This window comes from Amia ocellicauda, chromosome 9 (genome assembly GCF_036373705.1).
Source record: "Amia ocellicauda isolate fAmiCal2 chromosome 9, fAmiCal2.hap1, whole genome shotgun sequence".
In the NCBI taxonomy this organism is placed as follows: domain Eukaryota; kingdom Metazoa; phylum Chordata; class Actinopteri; order Amiiformes; family Amiidae; genus Amia; species Amia ocellicauda.
In genome coordinates this window covers 13,067,393-13,089,640 of record NC_089858.1, presented here as the reverse complement: position 1 = coordinate 13,089,640, position 22,248 = coordinate 13,067,393, and the positions used below count along the sequence as shown (strand labels likewise).

At 47.5% G+C, this 22,248-nt stretch overlaps 1 protein-coding gene across 4 annotated transcripts in view; it reads right to left on the bottom strand.

Annotated features, from left to right (window-relative positions):
- The window catches only part of exd3 (exonuclease 3'-5' domain containing 3), a 61,227-nt gene that overhangs the window by 10,588 nt on the left and 28,391 nt on the right, over positions 1–22,248 (bottom strand). Inside the window, exon 19 of one of the 4 annotated variants that reach the window (XR_010819984.1) lies at positions 4,313–4,383. The exons of the other annotated variants lie outside the window; for them this stretch is intronic. The gene's annotated coding sequence lies outside the window, so the exon portion shown is untranslated. The remainder of the gene's footprint in view (positions 1–4,312; positions 4,384–22,248) is intronic. 4 annotated transcript variants of the gene reach the window in all.

The following is a 22,248-nucleotide window of genomic DNA, read 5'->3' as shown; positions in this document are numbered from 1 at the left end:
CAGTGCCATCAGCTCAGAATTGGCAGAAAACAGTGGGACCCTGGTACACCTGTTCAGAGAAGTCAGAAGTGGCCTTCACAGAAGACTTGCGGCCAAAAAGCCATACCTCCGACATGGCAAAAAGGCCAAGCAACTCAACTATGCACGAAAACACAGGAACTGGGGTGCAGAAAAATGGCAGCAGGTTTTCTTGACTTACTAGTCAAAGTTTGAAATATTTGGCTGTAGCAGAAGGCAGTTTGTTTGCCGAAGGGCTGGAGAGTGGTACATGAATGAGTGTCTGCAGACAACAGTGAAGCATGGTGGAGGTTCCCTGCAAGTTTGAGGCTGCATTTCTGCAAATGGAGTTGGGGATTTGATCAGAATGAATGGTCTCCTCAATGCTGAGAAGTACAGGCAGACACTTATCCATCATGCAATACCATCAGGAAGGCATCTGATTGGCCCCAAATTTATTCTGCAGCATGACAACGACCCCAAACATACAGCAACAGTCATTAAGAACTATCTTCAATGTAAAAAAGAACAAGGAGTCCTGGAAGTGATGGTATGGCCCCCACAGAGCCCTGATCTCAACATCATCGAGTCTGGGATTACATGAAGAGAGAGAAGCAACTGAGGCTGCCTAAATTCACAGAAGAACTGTGGTTGGTTCTCCAAGATGTTTGGGCCGACCGACCTGCTGAGTTCCTTCATAAACTGTGTGCAAGTGGACCTAGAAGAATTGATGCTGTTTTGAAGGCAAAGGGTGGTCACACCAAATATGGATTTGATGCAGATTTTTCTTCTATTCATTCACTTCGCATTTAGTTAATTAATACATTTCACACTTGCCTAAACCTTTTGTACAGTACTGTATGTTTTCAAATAACAGGTAAAAAGCTAAAACTCATTCACACTTACATATACATTTTATAACTGTATTGAGCTAAAAGCCAATAAGTCCGAATCTGATAATCAGCCGAAACATTCTATGACTGGAAAAGAAAAAAATAATATTAAATCAAACTAATAAAACTAAAAGGTTCACCGATGAGAACCTGTTAATAAAATGGTAAAACGTGGCCCAGTCTGTAAGGAATTCCTTTCTTCTTTCCTTCCTTCCCTCTCTATGGGCGTATGTGTGCATCACTTGCATGCTATTTTTCTGTTTCTTTCCAATTTTTGTGTGTGTATCTGGGTTCGTCTCTATATCTGTGTGTGTATCTGTCTCCATGTGTGGTGTGCATGTGTGTGTGCTGATTATCTGTGTCAGTCTCTGTGTAAGTGTGTGTGGTGTGTATCCGTGTCTGTCTCTGAGTGTGCGTGTATTGTGTATCTGTGTTGTCCTGTGTTTATGTGTCTCATTGTGTCCCAGTTTGCGAGCCCCGCACACTGTGAAATGGTGAGTACTCTCAGAGCCTCTTCCTGCTGTGAAGCTCAGAAATAACTCACTGGTTTGTCGCTGTGCAGTGCATTGTGGGGGCCTGGGGGGGAATTAGCACATCAATCTGCCGACCATTAGCACTGCATTCCTGCTGGGAGCCCCCCCCCCTCCGCCCTTCCTTCTTTGCCTCCTTCCCTCCCTCCCTCTCTCCTCCAAAAGGCCAGCATCAGACCACAGGCTGGGAATTCTTGCCCTTTGTGTGTGTCCCATCTCCCCTCCCTCCTGCACCTCTCTTTCTGCCTCTCCCTCTCTCTCGTCTTCTCAGGTGGGGTTCATTTTCTCTAGAAAAGGTCATCTCCAAATACTTCAGAAATCCTTTGAAAATTTGACGTGTCGTCCCGCCCCCACCGCCCTACTGTGTTCATAATTGTTTACCCCTGTGCTTATTCTCTCTATAAAAAAAATATCTCCCCCCACCCCCCATGAAGATGACAAAAAACTTTTCAAAACACCCACTGGGAGAGCAGGTATAAAGGCCAAGGTCGCAGTGGAGGTTTTACAGGTGTAATTATTCACCGTTATGGTCGACGCATTTACGTCTCTACTTTCAAGGAACGCTGCTGCATTGTAAAATGGTGGGCCTGATAGCTTCAATAACAACCACACAAGCGCTACAGAAGCTCTCCCTCTATTTCCTCCTCCTCTCCGTCACTCTTCCCCTCATGTACATCAGTATCCGATGCCTTTATCCCAGCAATGAACAAAATGACAGGACGGCCTCATAGCACAGGACAGCAAGGGAGCATGATGTACCTCAGCCCTATGCTGCTGATGGGCAGATTCTTGTGTCTGTGCCTCCAAGTCCCTGCATCAGACTCCTGTGGCCTCGGCCTCCCAGCTCTTTGTTCACCGAGAACCAATCAAACCCTTTCTTCATTTAACTGCATGCTGGACATAAATAAATACAACAAAAATAAAAACAACAATAAGAGCACTCGAGCTCCGAGGATAATTGGGCAACTGGAAAGCAGCCAATGTGAATAAAAAACAGGCCGACGGGTAATGTGACCAGGAGTGATGGATTACAGCAGTGCTCGGCAGATCGTGTCTAATCAATTACCCGTCTAACGAGCTCTGTGGACTCGCTGGCCTGGGGGGGAGCGGTGCCCTGGGGGGGGAGGTTCACCCCGTGCCCTGTGACTGCCCCTGCCTTAACTGCCTGCCCCCCCAACCCCAGCTAACACAACATGTAACTACAATGAAACAACAGGGACAACGCAGAGCCCTGTATCGACCAGGTCCTTTTCACTCAGAGAGCCCAGAGGGAAGCAACTGTCTCACAGTGCAAACACTGCGTTCCCTCCAATATGAATAATGATGATATTAATAGCAAACACAATGATAATCAAAACAACAACAATAGTGGGAACAGGGGCTCCGAGGTATAGGAATCTGACACACTCCAAAGACCTCTATCTAGGGACATTGAGAGAGTGTTTGTGTATGTGAGAGTGAAATTCAAAAATGTGACCTAACCACACAATGACCTAGTCACACAATGACCTAGCCACACAATGGAGCAAAGTGTCACACGGCGACAGACGACACAACACAGCTTCCCGCAGATCAAAGGGGACTGCGACTGCGAGTGGAGGAGGAGCAGCGGGGGGCAGAAGGGAGAGAGGAGGGCAAGTATCAAACATGGAAGACTTCTGGCAGGACACTTGGGACGGGAACAGTCATTAGCAGGAGGGAACTAACGACTCCTAACACGGCACTGTGGTGGTCAGTCTGCCTGGCTGGCCCGCCTTGTCCCTGGTGAAGTGTTGCATCTGTCAAATTAGAGCCTACTGCATGACTGAGGACAGCAGCCGGGGAGGGAAGTGACAGGAGTGTGGTGGTGGTGGTGGTGTGAAGTAGGTGGGGGGGATCTAAGAAAGCACTACAATATTACATAAAGACAGTGTGAGAGAAAGAGTTTATATAGGGTTTTCAGACAGGGTTGAGCAACACAGTTGAGCACACAAACATGTACACACACACGTACACACACACAAACAGAGACAGACAGCCTCGCTCGCTTAAAAAACGACACAGTAACACACTATCAAAGGCAGAAAAAAAATCACAGGCATTCCAGAACCAGATTTTAGATCAGGAACCAAGAGATATGCGTCCTCAGCATATCTCTTAAAGATATGGGTAGACGGGTGGGCAGACGGGCAGACAGACAGGCAGAGACAGGATAGGCAGGCGGCAGTAAAGACACCCACATTGATATTGTCAAAGTTTCCCTACACCTGCGTCACAAATCGTCCTCCACCCCGGTTTCCACCCCCCTTCCCGGGCCAGCTCCTCATCACTAACCTGTACAAGGGCCTCTCAAATACACAGGCAATAAAGCAATACAGCACAGCAAAACACAGACACACTCACCAGCACACAAACGCACGCACACACGCACAAAAACAAACACAGTGACATCCTTCTCTGCCCTCGCTTTCTTTTCTCATTGGAATGGATTGTACTGTATTGATACATTGGACTGGACTGGACTGGACTGTCTTGGAGCGTATGGGAAGGTGTTGTACAGCACGGCATGGTAAAGCACTGAAGTGCTGTACTGAATTGGAGTGCACGGCACAGTAAGAGCAGGCAGGAGCAGAGGAGGTCACAGAAATGCAGTGGAGAATTAAAAAGCTTTTCCCTTTGACCAGTCTCCACTGCTCTGGGCTCACCTGATCTCTCATCGGGTTTATTACCTGCTTGCTGAACATTCCCTCACCGTTCTCAACGTGCACAGACCACTGTCTGTCCGTCTCGGCCTCAGTATGGGCAGAGCAGTGTGGCCCGTGAGCCTGGGGCTGGTCAGCCATGAGGGACCCTACAGCCTAAAAGAGCTACAGGCCGGACTCCAGCCCAAACTCACCGCCCTCCGACACTGACCTGTGCTTTTCACAACAGTGGATTACCCGATGACCTGGGGTGTGTGCAGGTTACAATCTCTCTGTCTCGATCTAAAATTCAGATGAGAATAAAAGCATTATTGGCCTGACTAAATCACATCAGTGCTGACAAAGCATTTATAGACTTTTCCAGTACTGAAGAACAGGGCAATGGGGAATAAAAACTACAGCAGGTATGCAGGTCTCTCCCTCTCACACTCTCTCTGTCTATGCACAACTTTGTATGTCTCTCTCTGCCACATCTTTTCCTTCTTCTCCATTTCTCTCCTCTCTCTCTCTCTCTCTCTGCCTCCTGCCTTCTTCTTTTGCCTCGTATCTTTGTCACTGCATCCCTCGGTGCATTCTCCCTCTGTCTGTCTGCCTGCCCGCCATCCTCTCCTCTCGTCCCGTCTCGTCTCGTCTCCCTACCTCCCTCCCTCCCTGCCTGCAGCTCTCTATACAGCTCACTAGGCTGCTGGGAGTCCTGCCAGGGCATGTTGTGCAATCCAAAATATTTTCACAAGCACACACAAGTATTTGGGGAATGTTATTGTAATGCTCTGCGATTCATTCCGATTCTAAATATTGACTTACTCACTCCGGGGTCACAGTCTGCTCCCTGGGAGAGGTGTGGGAAGCCAGCACAGGCCAGGTGCCGAGGTGGGGGAAAGAAGGAGCTGTGTGTGGTACCGCCTTTGCCCTGACAGTCTATCCCAATCGCTCTGTCTCCATCTCCATGTCCCTTAATCTACCTCTCTCCTCGTCTTTGTTTCTATGTCACCCCACCGTGAATAATTTTAGACATGTTTTGGTAGTCACCAAATATAGATTTCCTCAGTGTGAGGTAATGGAGTGATTTTGCAGTGATTTTGCATGTCATCTTTGTTCCACCCATGCAATCGGGTGAAAATAGGATTTTAAACCAAAACAAAAACAAATTGTTGTACATTATTAGACCCATTAATCCTAGAGTTCTGGGAGGAATCCAACTCCCAGCCTCCCTCCCTCCCTCTATTCTCTCTCTCCAGGTGAGTCAGAGCATGTATATTCTTCCCACAGCTCGGAGGCTGATTAGTCAATCCAGAGCCTGGCAGCTGTTCACTGGCAAAGCTGTGTGAAAGGGTCAGTGCAGCCTGCATGTGTCGGAGTTCACCGTGGCCCTTGAGATGCAGAAACCTTGCCTGGGATTTGTTCTTCTGAAACCCATGTTTTAAAAATCCTCATCAGTTTCTATATCAGCTCTCAAGGTCTGTTTCTGGGGTCTGATAGAGATGAGCAAAATTAAAATAAAAAATAAAAGGGTGAACAAGAACAGATCACAGGGCCCTCTGTCATCTCAGGCCTTCCTCAAGCTGTCGTGTCAGAAGGCTTGGCAATTCTCTGGGATGACAATTGCTCCACATGTGAACGTTATTCTTTTTGTTGTTCTACTTATAATTGCCCTCGCATACATACCCACACACTCTAATTATCTAGCTTACTAACACGCAAAATGAAACACTCACACGCACACACACACACAGACACACACTTAACGGAAGACGTGCCCGGACACGCTCCACACCCACGCTGTGCACTAAAGCAGGACAGAGCAACACAATATCTTCACAGCCGCGATGCAAACTGCACAACACCGGCACACAGCGAGATGCAGAGAAACCCGTGTGGGGATCAGTACCCCGAGGACTGGAAGGAAGCAGGGATGCGTTTAATGTCTGCACCAGCTGAGCCACAACACACTTTTCTTTTAGGATATATTTTTTTGTGTGTAGAGAGCTGCCTGGAGACCTCAGCCAGAGGAGCAGCCAACAGTGTGCCAATGCTGGCGTACAGCCACACGACAGGAGCTCTGTGGTGGAATCGGGTGCATCGATGGGCTAATTTAGTCCTGTGGGAGACTCTGCTTTCTGACCCCCCCATCCACAACCCCTGCCCTGAAGCATGCCGGGGAATGCTGAAAGCAGAGAACGCCCCTGCTATCAATTACTCTGATCATTCTGCGTTTAACTGATTCAATTTAGATGCTACCTTCCCTGCAGGTCTGTAAGGATGACCTGAAAGACACGCTCTTAATAAGATATCCAGCCCCTGGGACACAGAAGTGCAGACTTGCCTGATCCGAGTCAGAGATGCAAAGAGAGCAACACAGAGAGCAACAAAGAGACGCACATAGATGAACATAGACGCACATAGACGGCAGTTTTTAGCCCCTCCCAGCCCGGCTTTAATACCCCTCCTTGCCATTCTGTGGATTAGCCTGAGCTCACTGAATGCTCTGGTGCTGACCTCTGACCCCTAAGGTTTTAAGGAAGCACACCTTCCCCAATCCTTGATCTCCCCCTCCCCCCTCTGTTCCCACACTCCCTGCTCCTGGTGGGGGGGGAGGGAGAGAGAGAGAGAGGAAGAGAAACACCTCAATAAAACCCTCACTCTACTGAGGAAACTTTGCAGTGGAAATTCCCTTTTAATCCCTTTATGTATACTGTGTCCAGGACACACCTCAACCCACTCACTTACACACTGACACACACGCATAGAAACACTCTGGGCAATGAACGACTAGGAAAGGAATCAAGAAACAAAACAAACAACAACCAAATACTTCCACAAGCAGAAGCTTGTACTTGCAAAACACCCCTGAGCTGGCAATCACACACACACTCATCAGCACCTCCCACACACTCCCACAGCAGTCTCCCAACAAACATACAGACCCACACAGACTCCGAGATACACTGACACACACACACACACAGAGATAGACCAACACAGACTCAGAGACACACACACTGACCCACACAGATACACACACTCACCCACACACAGACAAACAGACACAGACACATAGACAAACAGAGATACACAGAGACATACTGACTCGCATAGAAACATATGTCTCAGACATACACAGACCCTGACGCACACAGAAACATGGAAACTGATCCACACCGAGACACAGACCTTCACACACAGAGACACACCAACCTTGTCTCACACACTTATGGAAAGACAGAAACACACAGATACACACACTAGCAGCAACACTGACACACACACATTCCTGCTGTTCCCACACAGCTCCCCTCTCCTCTCTGTGCCACGGGCACTCGTTCATCAGCTCAGTTCACTGCTCTGCTCTGGTCAGGAGCGGAAGCGGGGCTGGGCGGGTGAGCGCAGTACTTGTTGAGACAGACTCCTTACTGCACTTTGAAAAAGCACACAAACATTGGGCTCAGCAAACATGGGAAAAATAAATACAATTAAATTTAAACAATAAATAAAATAAAGATCCATTCATCCCTCCTTGTTCAGTAACTGCTGCATCCGGCACAGGGTGGCGGCGAGCCGGTGCTGTGAAATCACTCGTGCTTGCCAAGTTGTGTACATGTGGTGAGTGCGGTTTGTGCATGTCTGCGGATGAATGCGGAGGTCCTAGAAGTTTGTTAACTTGGTTTTACTCATCCTAAGAGAGACCCCCCACACCTCCACAGATGGGCTGCTCTGATGTTTCTGCACTTGGGCAGGGGGCTCTATGAACACCTTGTGGAAACATCCGATCGGCTGGCCATGTCAATAAAGTTAGTTTTAATTTTGAAACTGATGGGGGGGATAGATAGGGAGAGATAGAGAAAAAGAGAGAGTGAGAGAGGTCTTTGAGGGAAAGAGGGGACAGTGACATTCCCAGACCTCAGGCAGAGGGACAGAAAAAGAGAGCGAGAGGGAGAGATAGAGAGACAGATAGAGCGGGGGGGGTGGTGGCAGTGTTTTCCCAGGCGTGTAGCCCTTTGCCGAGGGGGGGGCTGTGGGAAAGTGGGGGGAGGGGCGGCTGGCCAAATCTCTCACACTGCCTGGTCACTGACAGAGAGAGAGGGATAGAAAAAAAGAGGGACAGAGAGATAGACCAACAGACTGGGAGAAAGAAGAACACACGAGAGAGAGAGAGTACAGAGAGGGAGAGAGAGAAGAAGTGAATGAGAGAGACCGAGAGAGGGGTGTATTTTAGGATTCCGATGGCTGAGTGCATTTCACCCGTTCTTCCCTCACTCAGATGCCATACTGCATCCCACATGTAAAACACAGCACACATGTGGTCAGGCATAGCATGGGGGGCAGGCTTCACACAGCCACACGTCATACATCAGAAACACAAGACATCATATCAAGACACTTTTCTACATGCAATGCGTTTCGCTCCTCAAACTTGCACAAATTAAGACATATAAATACGGGGGTGTTAGTGATTTAATGTATTTGTTTATTTACAAAAACCCAACTTAACAACTGCAGGCCTCAGTAATTATAAACAGGGCAGAAATACATCTAGAAACTCAGAGAGCAATAGGCTGTTAATACAGTGCATAGTGTAACTTTTCAATTTGCTTTTCAACCATTGCTTTACACACGAGAAATTGCCATCTCCACATACAGCAGAGAAGGGCAGACATTAAGTGTTTTGCATTAACACATTGCACCAACCTCCTACACTACTGGTAACAGCAGCCTATGTACTGAATATTAGAACACAATGGAGGTTAAACAATAAAGAGGTTCATTCTATTCAGAAGCAGGTGCATCTTGACGATAAATAAATGGGAGCAAACCCCCCCGACCGTGATATATCCAAATCCCGTATTTGTATGTTTACACATACAAATATAAACAACATAATTAATGTGCCAAAAACATAACACTGCATTTGACTCATACAGGGGTGCTGGGGGTGCAAGGTGCAACAAGACCAGGCTGTAGTGGTTAGGTTGTAAGGTGCTATAGACATCAGTCATAGTTACAGTGTTGGGGTGCAAGGCACTATATTGGCAGGCTGTAGCTGCAGTGTTAGGGTGAAAGGCACTATATAGCCAGGCTGTAGCAGTCAGGGCACAGGGCGTCTGATGGCCTGGCCACTGCTGTAGTGCTGTGCTGGAGCTGTGGGAAGCAGCTCCGGCCCGCAGCCCCAGCCGGTCTCTCTGGAGCCGCTGTCTGTTTACACTAAAGAGCGGAGATGGAGCTGATGTGAGAAACCAGCTCTTTCATTCCTTGACGAAACGGAAATCGCAGTGCCAAGCTGTGCCAATCCCCAGGGAGAGTGAGTGAGAGAGAGATAGGGTGAGAAATAGAGAGAGAGATAGGGTGAGAGATAAGGAAGTTTGAGAAGATAAAACAGAGAGAGAGAGAAATAAAGGGAGAGCAAGATAAAGGAAGAAAGGAGGAGGAGGGAGAGGGAAGGAAAGAGTGTGTAAGAGATTGAGAGAGAGAGAGAGAGAAAGAGAAAGAGAGAGAAATGGTTGTATTTTTCCCTTTGCGATAACCAGACTCTTATCTCAGTCACTCAATGAACAGGCCCACAGGGAATCACAGTGAGATAGAGGGACAGACAGAGAGGGGGGGGGACTGTTCAGGAGCTACAAGTTCTCACGCAGTCTCTGGGTCAAGGAGGGGGGGGCTAATTCCACATTTTAAGTTTAATATTCTGACTATTTTGCAGTTTCATTTAGTGTAATATTTGATTGGGCCACATATCAGAAAGACAACAAAACCTGAGAGGCAGGGAGACAGATGGACAGAGACACACAGAGACAGACAGGAGGGCATGGTGAGGGAACAACACAGACACAGAGAGACTGAGCCCCAGAGAGAGAGGAGGGGAAAGAGAGAGAGACAGACAGTCACACAGAGAGAGACAGAGATGCACAGAGACACAGTGGTCTTCTGTCCAGGGAGGGAGAGTGAGAAGGACAGTAAGAGACATAAAACACAGTGGGGGGGGACGGGGACGACACAATCACAGGCATTAACACTAGGTCATAAACACCATAAGGGATCCTAGTGTTCCTCACAGTGCATCTTTCCTCCACTTCCTCCTCCTCCCCCCCATCACCCCAGAGCTTCCTCTCCCCTCACTGCCCTGTGTGTGATGAAAGGGTGGAGGGGCACGGTGGTCCCCACAGGCTGGCTGCCCAATGCATACAACACTGGATAACTTCACACAGCTGCTTTTCAACTCTACTCAACGCAACACAACTCAACTCAATTTTGGTAAAGAACAACGCCCTGTCACGACACACTGCCACAGAGAGAGGGCTGCACACAGCACAGGACAGAAAAAGAAAGAAGGAAAACCATTAGGCACGGAGGACAGAAAACCAGAAACACAGACCTGCTGTTCCCTTCGCTGTCGCACTGCATGAGGACAGTGAGCTCCAGTGAGCTTGACATAACAAATGTATACATATAAGGAAATAGTTCAACTAGGGAGCTCCACATGGCCTCTGGGTTCAGGGTTGGGGACAGAGAAGGGTCCTGAGATTGAGCGAGAACTACAGGAAACACAGAAAAGGACGGACAAACAGAGGGACTCTCCAACACCAGAGACAGTGTGTGTGATGGAGGGACACAGAGAGAGACAGTGGGGTTGCTGTGGAGATGGGGGGTACGAGGATTGTGGACGAGGCTTCTTTAAGACTCGGACAGATAAGAACTAGTGCCAGCTATTAGATGTGTGGAAGAGGAGGAGAGATTGTGTGCTGTGTCTAGAGGTCTTCAGGAGAGAGAAAGTGAAAGAGAGAGAGAAAATGTGACAGACAGATACAGAGAAATGAAGGGGGGGAGCAGAGGGGGGGGAGGGGGGGGGGGCTGATGCTGTAGGATATGGACCATGAGAATTGTGGGCACAAAAGCTGGGCAGGACAGAGACTTCAAAGCCTCCCAGAAAGCTGGTGTCAACAAGGAGGAAAAGAGGCAGACAGTGACCTGAGAGAGGCTGTGAAGGAGAAAGAGGGGAGAGAGGGGGGTTAAGAGAAAGAGAGAGAGAGAGAGAGAGAGCAGGGGTGAAGTGGTGGGAGAGAGAGAGCAAGGGATTAAAAAAGGAAGCTGAAGAAGAAGAAGGTGATGAACAGTGAAGGAATAAAAAAGGGGGGATGGGATGACAAAGGAGAGGGAGAGAGAGAGAGAGAGAGAGAGAGAGAGAGAGATGGGGGGATGGGAACCCAGGGGTAGGGGGGGTCGCCTCTAGTGTGAAAGCAATGAGGTAATGGCAGCATAAGGGGTTGGGAGAGTTCTCCCTCCCTCTCCCTCTCCCTCTCTCTCGGACTGCAGGAACAGCCCAGTTAGTTCCCTTGGGCCACAGGCAGGTTTCTTTAAGTCCCCTGTGACCCAGTAATTATAAGTGTGGGAACAAAGTCTCTCTCAGACCCCCCCCTCCCCCTCTCTCTTGCTCTCTCTCTCTCTCCCTCCCTCCTCCTCCTCCTCCCCCCCCCCCATCCAGTGCTGAACAAGCCCGCTATCTCAGAGCAGAGTTGATCGGCATGGGAACGACTCTGTGGGAAACAGGGACAGGTTGACAAAAATAGAGGGACTCTGCATAGGAGAGAAGAGGACAGAGAGAGAGAGAGAGCAGGAGGAGGAAGAAGAGAAAGAGAGGTTTCAGTTTCGCTCTTTGATGATTGTTATAATTAAGTTTTAATTAGCAAAGCTACTGCATGGATAGGACATCTGCAGAGGGACAGATATGGAATAAGACTGGTGAATAGACAGACAGACAGACAGACAGACAGACACTGGCCCCTCCACAAGAACAGAAACCAGGGACAGACGGATGTAGTATTCACATGCGTCAGTCTCGCCATGCTATCGTTTATTCAATGTCAGTATCATCCATGACACTTGACCAATTATCAGTTTAATCTTCACAGTGTCGTCGTCCCCAAGCCAAGGGTGAAACTGTGTACAACAAACTTACCATTGATCAATAAGTATATAATTGAATGAATAATATGTATTCAACTAAATGAATGCACGCAAAAACACGGTCTCACGCGAAGGATGTGTGTATTTTCGACCACATCTGTATACCGACACAGATAGACAGACACATACACAGATGGTGTGTCCCATGAAAGCTGTGCCAAGGACAGTAACTGTAGCAGCGGTCAGAAGGTCTTGGCAGTGAGGTCAAGCCAACATCATCCTCTCCAGCACAAGACTGCCACTTCAAGACCCAATAAACTAAGAAGATAAATCTGTTCCTAAATCTGGAGGAGACCACCTGGCACACACCCCCAGCACCCCTGGCCACTGAAACCTGCTACCGTCCTTTCACCGCTGCCAACCCCACCCAACCCAAATACTGCTACTGCCACTAGCCAACTAGCACTGATGCTGAGCTACACACTACCATGCAAAATAATACACATCCAATCAAAAACTACAGACAGTGCTGTCACATGAAGGCAACGGTTATTTCAGATTTTATTTAATTTTAGACTTTAAATTTAATTGTTTTCTTTTTATCCAGCACCTCAGATGTAGTGTCTCTGGCCCAGGCCCTGGTGAGCCACAGAGGCTGCCCACTCTCATTCTGGCCGAGCACACTTAATTAGCTAATTGAACAGAAATAATTGGCATTGTTAGACAGGAGCAACGCCATCTTGAGCTGTTGCTGGGAGGCATCACACACCCTAACCCACTGGGGCTTTTCTGGACCAGGGCTCAAGACTTCAGCTCTACACATCTCCTGCACCTGTACAGTAGGCAACAACAGGCAGTCCACTCCAGTCTGGGACACACCACAGTCCACATTTCTGGTGACCCCCCCAACAAAACATTGATAATTGTATTACTTTATTACTCAGAATGTCCATGCATCCAAGAATGATCTGAGACTTGAGAGGACGTGATGGGTTGCGTTGTGGACGCAGTGTACAAATTTCACGAAAGAAGCGGGCGGCTGCAAAAATCAGGAGCGGAGTCTAACATGGAGCTATCAGGACCATAGCTGGCTAGACAGAGAGAGATGCACCACGACCTTGTCCGAAAGGGTTAACAAGCACAGAATCCGGATCCCCAGTTCCTGTGAGAAAGGACAAATTGGGATGCAAGGAGAGTGGCGAATCACTTTTTTTTCTTTTAAGTAAAAAAAAAAAATGGCAATTTTTCCATTCCATTTTTATCTCATGTATTACAATGGCCCAGTAGTCCCAGCCGGTTCCCAAGCCGACCTCCCCAACTCTACTCCCCACTGCAATTACCCCTTGTTTGTTGGTGAATGCCGCCATCCCCCCGCCATCCAATCCCCACCACTTCCCCCAACTCTGCCTCCCAAGGGGGGTCCCCTGGACAGGCCCTTCCCAGCGCTCTCTGCCCAGTTCTCCCAAAACAAACAGCTTCCCGACCCTGATAGCAGCACAGCAGCCCTGGCCGTCACCCTGCACAGGAAGTGCATCACAGGCACAGGCTTAACTCACTGCTGCCCGGCTCTGCACAGCGCACCGGCACCAGCACACTGTACACACACACATACTGACACATTCACACTACTACCAATTATTATCATTATTATTATTAAAGCAAAAAGGTATATAAAGGGCATCAGCTAAATACCTTAATAATAATCTTTCCAATAAAAATCTCTCTCTTCCTCTGTCTCAGGGTGCAGATTTGTATAAACTACGCAACTGCCGGCATCCTGACAATGACAGGCCAACACCGCAGTTTCCCCCTGCCAGGCCTGAGTCAGACAGGAGGCCAGAGGAACCCAGTCTCAGTGTGTGAGCCTGATGGCCTGTCCCTGCCACGACAACACGCACCTGCTCTCCTTACCATGTCCATGTCTGTCTTTGATCTCTTTTTTCCCCCTCTCTCTGCCCTTTAATCTTTTTCATTCTGTTCTTCATTACCCCCCATCTCTCACTCTTTCTGTAGTTCTGTAAAAGAACAAAGCCTGCTAAGTAAACAAGAGTAGCACTGTGGTTCTGACTGGAGTGGAGGAGTGGTGGAAGGGAAGGGTGGGATGAAGGGAGGTAAGGGCAGGGGGGAGGATGATTAGGAAAGGGGAGGTGTACAAAGCAGCAGCAGTGACTGTCACGCATTCCTGACCACAGGTATCCCCCCCCACACCCCCTACCCAAAATGTAATGCAGGGAAGAGAGAACAGGAGCTCTTTCTCTCTTTCCCCCTCCCTCTCACTCTCTCTTTCCAGGATGCACAGCAGCCAAATTCCTCTTCTGGTTGCTGAATTGAAGAAAAATCATGCTCTCTCACACATTGCCTGGCACAGCCACGTCACACAGCCACAGCCTGTCACATTGGACAGTCCTGAGGCACTGACAGACCAGTGTGAGCCAAATATTACATTTGTGCTTGTTATATTCTACATGCATAAAAATCTAACATAATAATGCAGAAAAAAAGAAATAATAATAATAATAATAATAAAAAAATATAAGCCACTAGGGAACTGACTGAGAGAGACTGTGTGGGGCCTTGTTAAAAGAATCAGTTTTACAAGAGGCTGCAGTCTCTGCGGCCAGGAGGCAGAGGAGCTACTGTCCGGAGCACAGCTGTTTCAGAGTGTTTTAGGATGCCGGGGAATGAGAGGGAGAGGGAGAGGGAGAGAGAGAGAGAGAGAGGCGAAGTAGAAGCTGCCAGGGGAGCTCTGCTGTGGGATATTAAACCATGGAGCAGGGAAAACGTTCACTGTGAGCCGACACCAGCACACTCACACCTTCACGTTCATGCTCACACTCACAGTAAAAGGAGCGGTGTGTGTATGTCAGGAGAGTGTGTGTGTGAGTATGTGTGTGTTGGTAAGGGGGGTTCTCTGAGTCTCCAGGGGCGTTTCATAAACACACAGTCTCATTAGAGCCGGCACAGCAATTTAACGAGTCTTTAATCTGACAATTAGCATTTCTGGTCTCCTGGGGCCCGTGGGGGCAGTGCTGGGGGGGACACAGGGGATCACGGCAGGAAGTCAGTGTGTCTATTGGATTTGGAGAAGAGAGGAGGGGGGTGGGTTAAACAGGAAGTCAGTGAGTCTGCACTTGAGTCTGTAGAGTCAGCCCCAGTGTTCAGACTGTGCCCCAAGTCAGAGCTATGAACCTGTGGCGTCAGTTTTACTTATTTATTAATGTATTGCACAAAGCAGCTCTGGGCACTGCAGTGAGGACTAATTCCATGAACAAGTCAATCGGTGTGGTATGGTGATTTGTGCAGTCCAAAGTGCACAAAGGTGGACTAGGGCCACAGACAAAGCAGGTTAGGTAGAAAAATCGATCCAAGCAAATAATGAACGGCTTAATTGAAATACCTTCTAATTAAGAGCTTGAGTGGAATGAAAACCAACACACACAACAATATATGTATATAAAGAGAGGGAAAGATGGAGAGAGAGAAAAGGACAGGGATTTAGGAAGAGGATGAGAGGAAGAGAGGGTGAGAGGCTGAAATAGAGCAGGAGGGAGAGGGTGAGAGACTGAGACAGAGAGAAAGAGGGAGGGTGAGGGTGGAAGTCTACCCTTCAGTTCCCAGGCCTGATGTGTAATTGCTGGATTTCAGCTCACATCCTCCTCTCAGCCCACATCAGTGTCAGAGAGAGCGGCGGTCTGGAAACACAACATGGACAGAAGGGATGGGGGGAGAGAGATAGAGCAGGTGGGGAGAGAGAGAGGAACCAGAGGGAGAGAAGGAGCAATGAAGAGAGTGGGGAGAGAGAGAGAGAGAGAGATGGAGAGAGTGGGGACAGAGAGAGAGAGTGGGGACAGAGAGAGAGTGGGGAGATTTTAGCTGTTTTAACCCACCCAACTGCTCAAAGCCCTGGGAGGTATGAGGGTCAATATCCCAACATTGTGTTGATTTATTAATTAACACATTAAGTTAATAAAACACATTAAAGTAAGTAAGTAAAGTAAAAAACAGAGAACAATATCTGACTCTCGTCAAAGGAGCAAAAGAGAGATAGGGATATATTATACACACTTCCTCTCCCTTTGATTACCAATACTTATTATGTAAACTGCTTTGGCAATACTGCTAATGATGGTCATGCCAATAAAGCACAGTTTAATTTAACTGAATTGAGAGAGAGAGATGGGCCCGGTTGGCTTCCTGTCTCTAACTGCTGCGTTCTTACAGTCTGACGCAGTTCCCTTCAGACATGTGCGACTCTGCCCATTTCCTGTGAAGGTGTCCCAACCTGACAGCTATTCAGACACACAGCACAGTGCAGTGCAAGTCAGACCGCAGGGAGTGGTTCACTGTAATTCACTATACATACACACTTGCTCACTAACACACATACACACACTTTCACTCTCATAAACACAGACACACACACACTCCCATGTAATTTCTCTTCTGTTTGTTTTTTCATTTATCAAGTTTTGGGTCTGCATTTTGTCTTTTTAGCCTCTCTGAAATTGGTCTGCATGCCAGGAAGTGAGGTGGGGGAAGCAATTAAATGTGACTCAGACCCCTGAAGCCTACTGCCGAAGCATGGTGTGGTCAACCCTGTGCAAACCTGAATCTCTCACTTCATTCTTGGGGGACCATCTAAGGAACAAAAGAAGCTAGGAGATTGAACTTGTGTACGTGTCACATAAAGTAAGGCTTTTACACAACAATAAGGACAGAGCAGCATTGTGATTTCGAGCTGTTGCTTGTTCCTCAAATAAAATTAATTTGTTTGCTTGCTTGATAACTGACAAATTCAGTGCTGGGTGTGGAAGTATTGACTTAGCTTTGTACACAACTTGAAGGAGACTAAAACAAACATGAAAACCATGAAAAAACAAACACAAATTAAAATAAAACAGACACTTCCGTCCACCACGGATCTCTTCAAATCAGAAACGGAAAGAAACACTCACGCACCCCCATCGCTCTTCAAAAGTGCACTCCAGCAAGGATGTGCCCGACAGTGCGCATGCACGGCAGTACCTGCCCCCACAGGTAAGCTCCGCACACAAGGCGTTGTCTGTATGAGACAGTTACCCTTCTCTGCCTCCGCGAAGGCAGCACAGTGCAGAGTCTGCACGGAGGATTAAATACACATTTAATGGCTGCATTCCTGAGGTGATAGTAAACACAGCATGCAACACGGACACACATCCCCCAGGAGTCTGCACAACACTGGGGCCCCTCACATAGCTGTTTACTTTCTTCTCTTTTTTGCACTGTTTCTGGTCAAATTTTTACCTCTACATACCCATACAGAAAACTCATGTGTGCGCATTATATATATACACTCACCTAAAGGATTATTAGGAACACCTGTTCAATTTCTCATTAATGCAATTATCTAACCAACCAATCACATGGCAGTTGCTTCAATGCATTTAGGGGTGTGGTCCTGGTCAAGACAATCTCCTGAACTCCAAACTGAATGTCTGAATGGGAAAGAAAGGTGATTTAAGCAATTGTGAGCGTGGCATGGTTGTTGGTGCCAGACGGGCCGGTCTGAGTATTTCACAATCTGCTCAGTTACTGGGATTTTCACGCACAACCATTTCTAGGGTTTACAAAGAATGGTGTGAAAAGGGAAAAACATCCAGTATGCGGCAGTCCTGTGGGCGAAAATGCCTTGTTGATGCTAGAGGTCAGAGGAGAATGGGCCGACTGATTCAAGCTGATAGAAGAGCAACTTTGACTGAAATAACCACTCGTTACAACCGAGGTATGCAGCAAAGCATTTGTGAAGCCACAACACGTACAACCTTGAGGCGGATGGGCTACAACAGCAGAAGACCCCACCGGGTACCACTCATCTCCACTACAAATAGGAAAAAGAGGCTACAATTTGCACAAGCTCACCAAAATTGGACAGTTGAAGACTGGAAAAATGTTGTCTGGTCTGATGAGTCTCGATTTCTGTTGAGACATTCAGATGGTCAGAGTCAGAATTTGGCGTAAACAGAATGAGAACATGGATCCATCATGCCTTGTTACCACTGTGCAGGCTGGTGGTGGTGGTGTAATGGTGTGGGGGATGTTTTCTTGGCACACTTTAGGCCCCTTAGTGCCAATTGGGCATCGTTTAAATGCCACGGCCTACCTGAGCATTGTTTCTGAACATGTCCATCCCTTTATGACCACCATGTACCCATCCTCTGATGGCTACTTCCAGCAGGATAATGCACCATGTCACAAAGGTCGAATCATTTCAAATTGGTTTCTTGAACATGACAATGAGTTCACTGTACTAAACTGGCCCCCACAGTCACCAGATCTCAACCCAATAGAGCATCTTTGGGATGTGGTGGAACGGGAGCTTCGTGCCCTGGATGTGCATCCCACAAATCTCCATCAACTGCAAGATGCTATCCTATCAATATTGGCCAACATTTCTAAAGAATGCTTTCAGCACCTTGTTGAATCAATGCCACGTAGAATTAAGGCAGTTCTGAAGGCGAAAGGGGGTCAAACACAGTATTAGTATGGTGTTCCTAATAATCCTTTAGGTGAGTGTACATTTTCATATAAGATATTTAGAATAGCCAATATGGGTATTTAAACAAACTACATTTGCGACCAATACATTCGCCACATGAGATACATGTTGCGCTGTATCTGGCTGCAGTCGGAGCCACTCCAGTGCTGGGGGAAGACTCAAGTCTCCACATGGCAGGCCTGGCTCCCTGGTCTCTGCAAGAGCACCACCTACAGACGACAGCGAGCACTGCAGCCACCTCTGAAAACCGCACAGAGCAAAACCACAAACAAGACACATAAGAATCATATTAAGGGGGGGGTTTTCAAGAGCTGCTCAAACTGACCCATGGTGCTGCGCTCGGCTGGTAGCTACAGCAACCTAGCAATCCCAGAATCACATCCAGTCTGCTTCTGAATCCTCTGGAGGAGTCAGCTGGCCTCAATATTATGTCTGGGCAGTGTGCTCGAGACGCCCGGCACCACTGTGTGTGTGTGTGTGTGTGTGTGTGTGTGTGTGTGTATATGTGTGAGAGAGGGAGAGAAAGAGAGGGAGAATGCCTCTTAAGTAACCAGCAATTAAAATACTCATACTGTAAAACTGAGTCAATAGCGAGACGGATATGCATCATGTATATAACACAGGCTGAAGAAAATCCCTTTTTAAGATGGTAAATGCAAGATCATAATTCAATGAGATTACAGTTGCGGGTTTAATAAACTGAAAACAGGCCTCATTCTGTATACATTTATATATATATATACATACACACATACACACACACACACACACTAATAGAATCCTGATATTTCTCAGATTCTCTCACTGACACAGAAGGAAACATGTCAACTCACAATACCACTAACACACACACACTCGCATTCTTACTCACACAGACACACAATCGCAATCTCTCGCACATGGACAATCACATACATGGATACACACAGACACACACTTACACTCTCTCACACACTGCCTCCCCTCTCCCCACAGAACCACAATCAAACTGCAAATGTAAGCAAGACTTTTTTTTTTTTTAATTGTCACTAAAACTACAATGTAAGATTTTTTCCCCCTTTTGAGGGAGCTATCACTGCTGGACTGCCGGAGAGAAGGTGCAGTGATGGGCACAGCTGGTAGAGAGGCCTGCCGCTCTTGACCCAGTGCACGGCAACTTCACCCCCCACACAGTAGAGCCTCCTGCCTGTGCGAGGGGCCGCAGTGAAGCAGCAGCACTTCCTACCAACACCCTACTGCTGCAGCTATTGCTCCTGCTGCGCTGCGAGAATCCCACCGCACCGCTCTGCGCCTGCCAGGCACTCGCTCGCTTGCTCACTCACTCACTCTGTCCTCTCTCTCTCTCTCTCTCTCTCTCTCTCTCAGCAGAACCCCCAATCCTATGCCCCCCCCTCTCCAGTTCCTGCTCGGCACAAACAGCCCTATCTGCCGGGGGCCAGTTCTCATGACATCACCGCACGGCAGGAATGCACCGTCGGCCTCAAAACATTTCAAAACTGTGAAACAGCCCGCACACACCAGGAAGCTCCCTCTCCCTGTCCCTCTCTCTCTCTCTCTCTCAGAACACTCTCTCTCTCAGTCTCTATATAATGCTCTCTCTGTCTGCAAGATCTCTCTCCCTCTGCTTGTCTGTAAGAGTGCTCTATCTCACTCTCTCTCTCTCTGTACAGAGTGCTCTCTATTTCTCTGCAGGGGGAGGCTGCTGTAGGAGAAGATGTTTAACCCCTCCTATACCTACAGTTTTGCTATTTGCTATATGTTTTGTAGCCGCAGACACCCAGAGAAACCACCTCCAACATCCTTAAATAACATAAAATCAGTGGCCTCTAATACCATAAGTAGGATATTCAGTAGCATATATTGCATACACTGCAAATATTATAGAGTGGCGGTGCAGTGCAGGCGTCTGCTGGGATCAGCTCCGGCTTCCTCGCAACCCTCACTAAGCAGTTTCAAATATGGATGGATGGATGGATGGATGTGAGCATGATATACAGTTAGTTCCATAATTATTTGGACAGTGACACAATTGTCATAATTTTGGCTCTGTATGCCACCACAATGGATTTGTAAGTGTAGACTTTCATCTTTAATTTGAGGGTAGTTACATCCAAATTGGGTGAACGGTTTAGGAATTACACCCATTTTTATATGTGGACCCCCAATTGTAGGGCCTCAAAAGTAATTGGCAAATTGGCTGCTCAGCTGTCTCAGCTGTTCCATTAGTTCAATTACAGGTAAGCATATAAAAGGTCTAGATTTGATTTCAAGTGTGGTATTTGCATTTGGAATCTGTTGCTGTTAACCCTAAATATGAATTCTAAAGAGCTGCCACTGCGAGTGAAGCAAGCCATCATTAGGCTGAGAAATCAAAACAAACCAATCAGAGAGACAGCAAAAACATCAGGTGTGGCCAAATCAACTATTTGGTACATTCTTAAAAAGAAAGAACGCACTGGTGAGCTCAGGAACACCAAGGAAAACAACTGTGGTGGATGACAGAATAATTATTTCCCTGGTGAAGAAAATCCCCTTCACAACAGTTGGCCAGATCAAGAACACCCTCCAGGAGGCAGGCGTATCTGTGTCAAAGTCAACAATCAAGAAAAGACTTAACCAGAGTAAATACAGGGGGTTTACCACATGATGTAAACCATTGGTAAGCCCCAAAAACAGGAAGACCAGGATAGAGCCAAAAAACATCTAAAGAACCCTGTACAGTTCTGGAACAACATCCTATGGACAGATGAGACAAAGATCAACTTGTACCAGAATGATGGGGAGAGAAGAGTATGGAGAAGGGAAGGAACTGCTCATGATCCTTAGCATACCACCTCATCTGTGAAGCATGTTATGGCATGGGCATGTATGGCTGCCAAGGGAACTGGTTCCATTGTATTTATTGATGATGTGACTGTAGACAAAAGCAGCAGGATGAATTCTAAAGTTTTTTGGGCTATATTTTCTGCTCAGATTCAGCGAAATGCTTCAAAACTCATTGGACGGCACTTCACAGTGCAGATGGACAATGACCTGAAGCATACTGCTAAAGCAACCCAATATTTTTTTAAGGGAAGAAGTGGAATGTTCTGCAATGGCCAAGTCAATCACCTGACCTGACTCCAATTGAGCAGCATTTCACTTGCTGAAGGCAAAACACCCCAAGAACAAGAACGGCTGCAGTGCAGGCCTGGCAGAGCATCACCAGGGAAGAAACCCAGCATCTGGTGATGTCTATGGGTTCCAGACTTCAGGCATCCATTGACTGCAAAGGATTTGCAGCCAAGTATTGAAACTCACTATTTAATTCATGATTATGTTAGTATGTTATTCCAATTACTTTTGAGCCCCTAAAATTGGGGGCACCACATATAAAGATGGGTGTAATTCCTACACCATTCTCCCAATTTGGATGTAACTACCCTCAAATTAAAGATGAAAGTCTACACTTCAAGCACATCTGTCCAGAGCGACATCTGACTGTTGACGGGCCCTGGGCAGTGAGCGGGGGAGAAATGGGAGACATGGCTGGCAGGCAGGAAACACCTCAGATGCAGCGGCCCAGTCCCCCTCTTAGCATCTTGCTTTCTTGTCCTGATGGTGACGATGATAATTGGGGTTCATGTATTTTTGTTTTTGATGGAAGGAGACAGGTGGGAGGGGAGGGGCATGTGTGACAGCTTTAGGAGGCTAAGAACACTATGGAATTCCTGTAT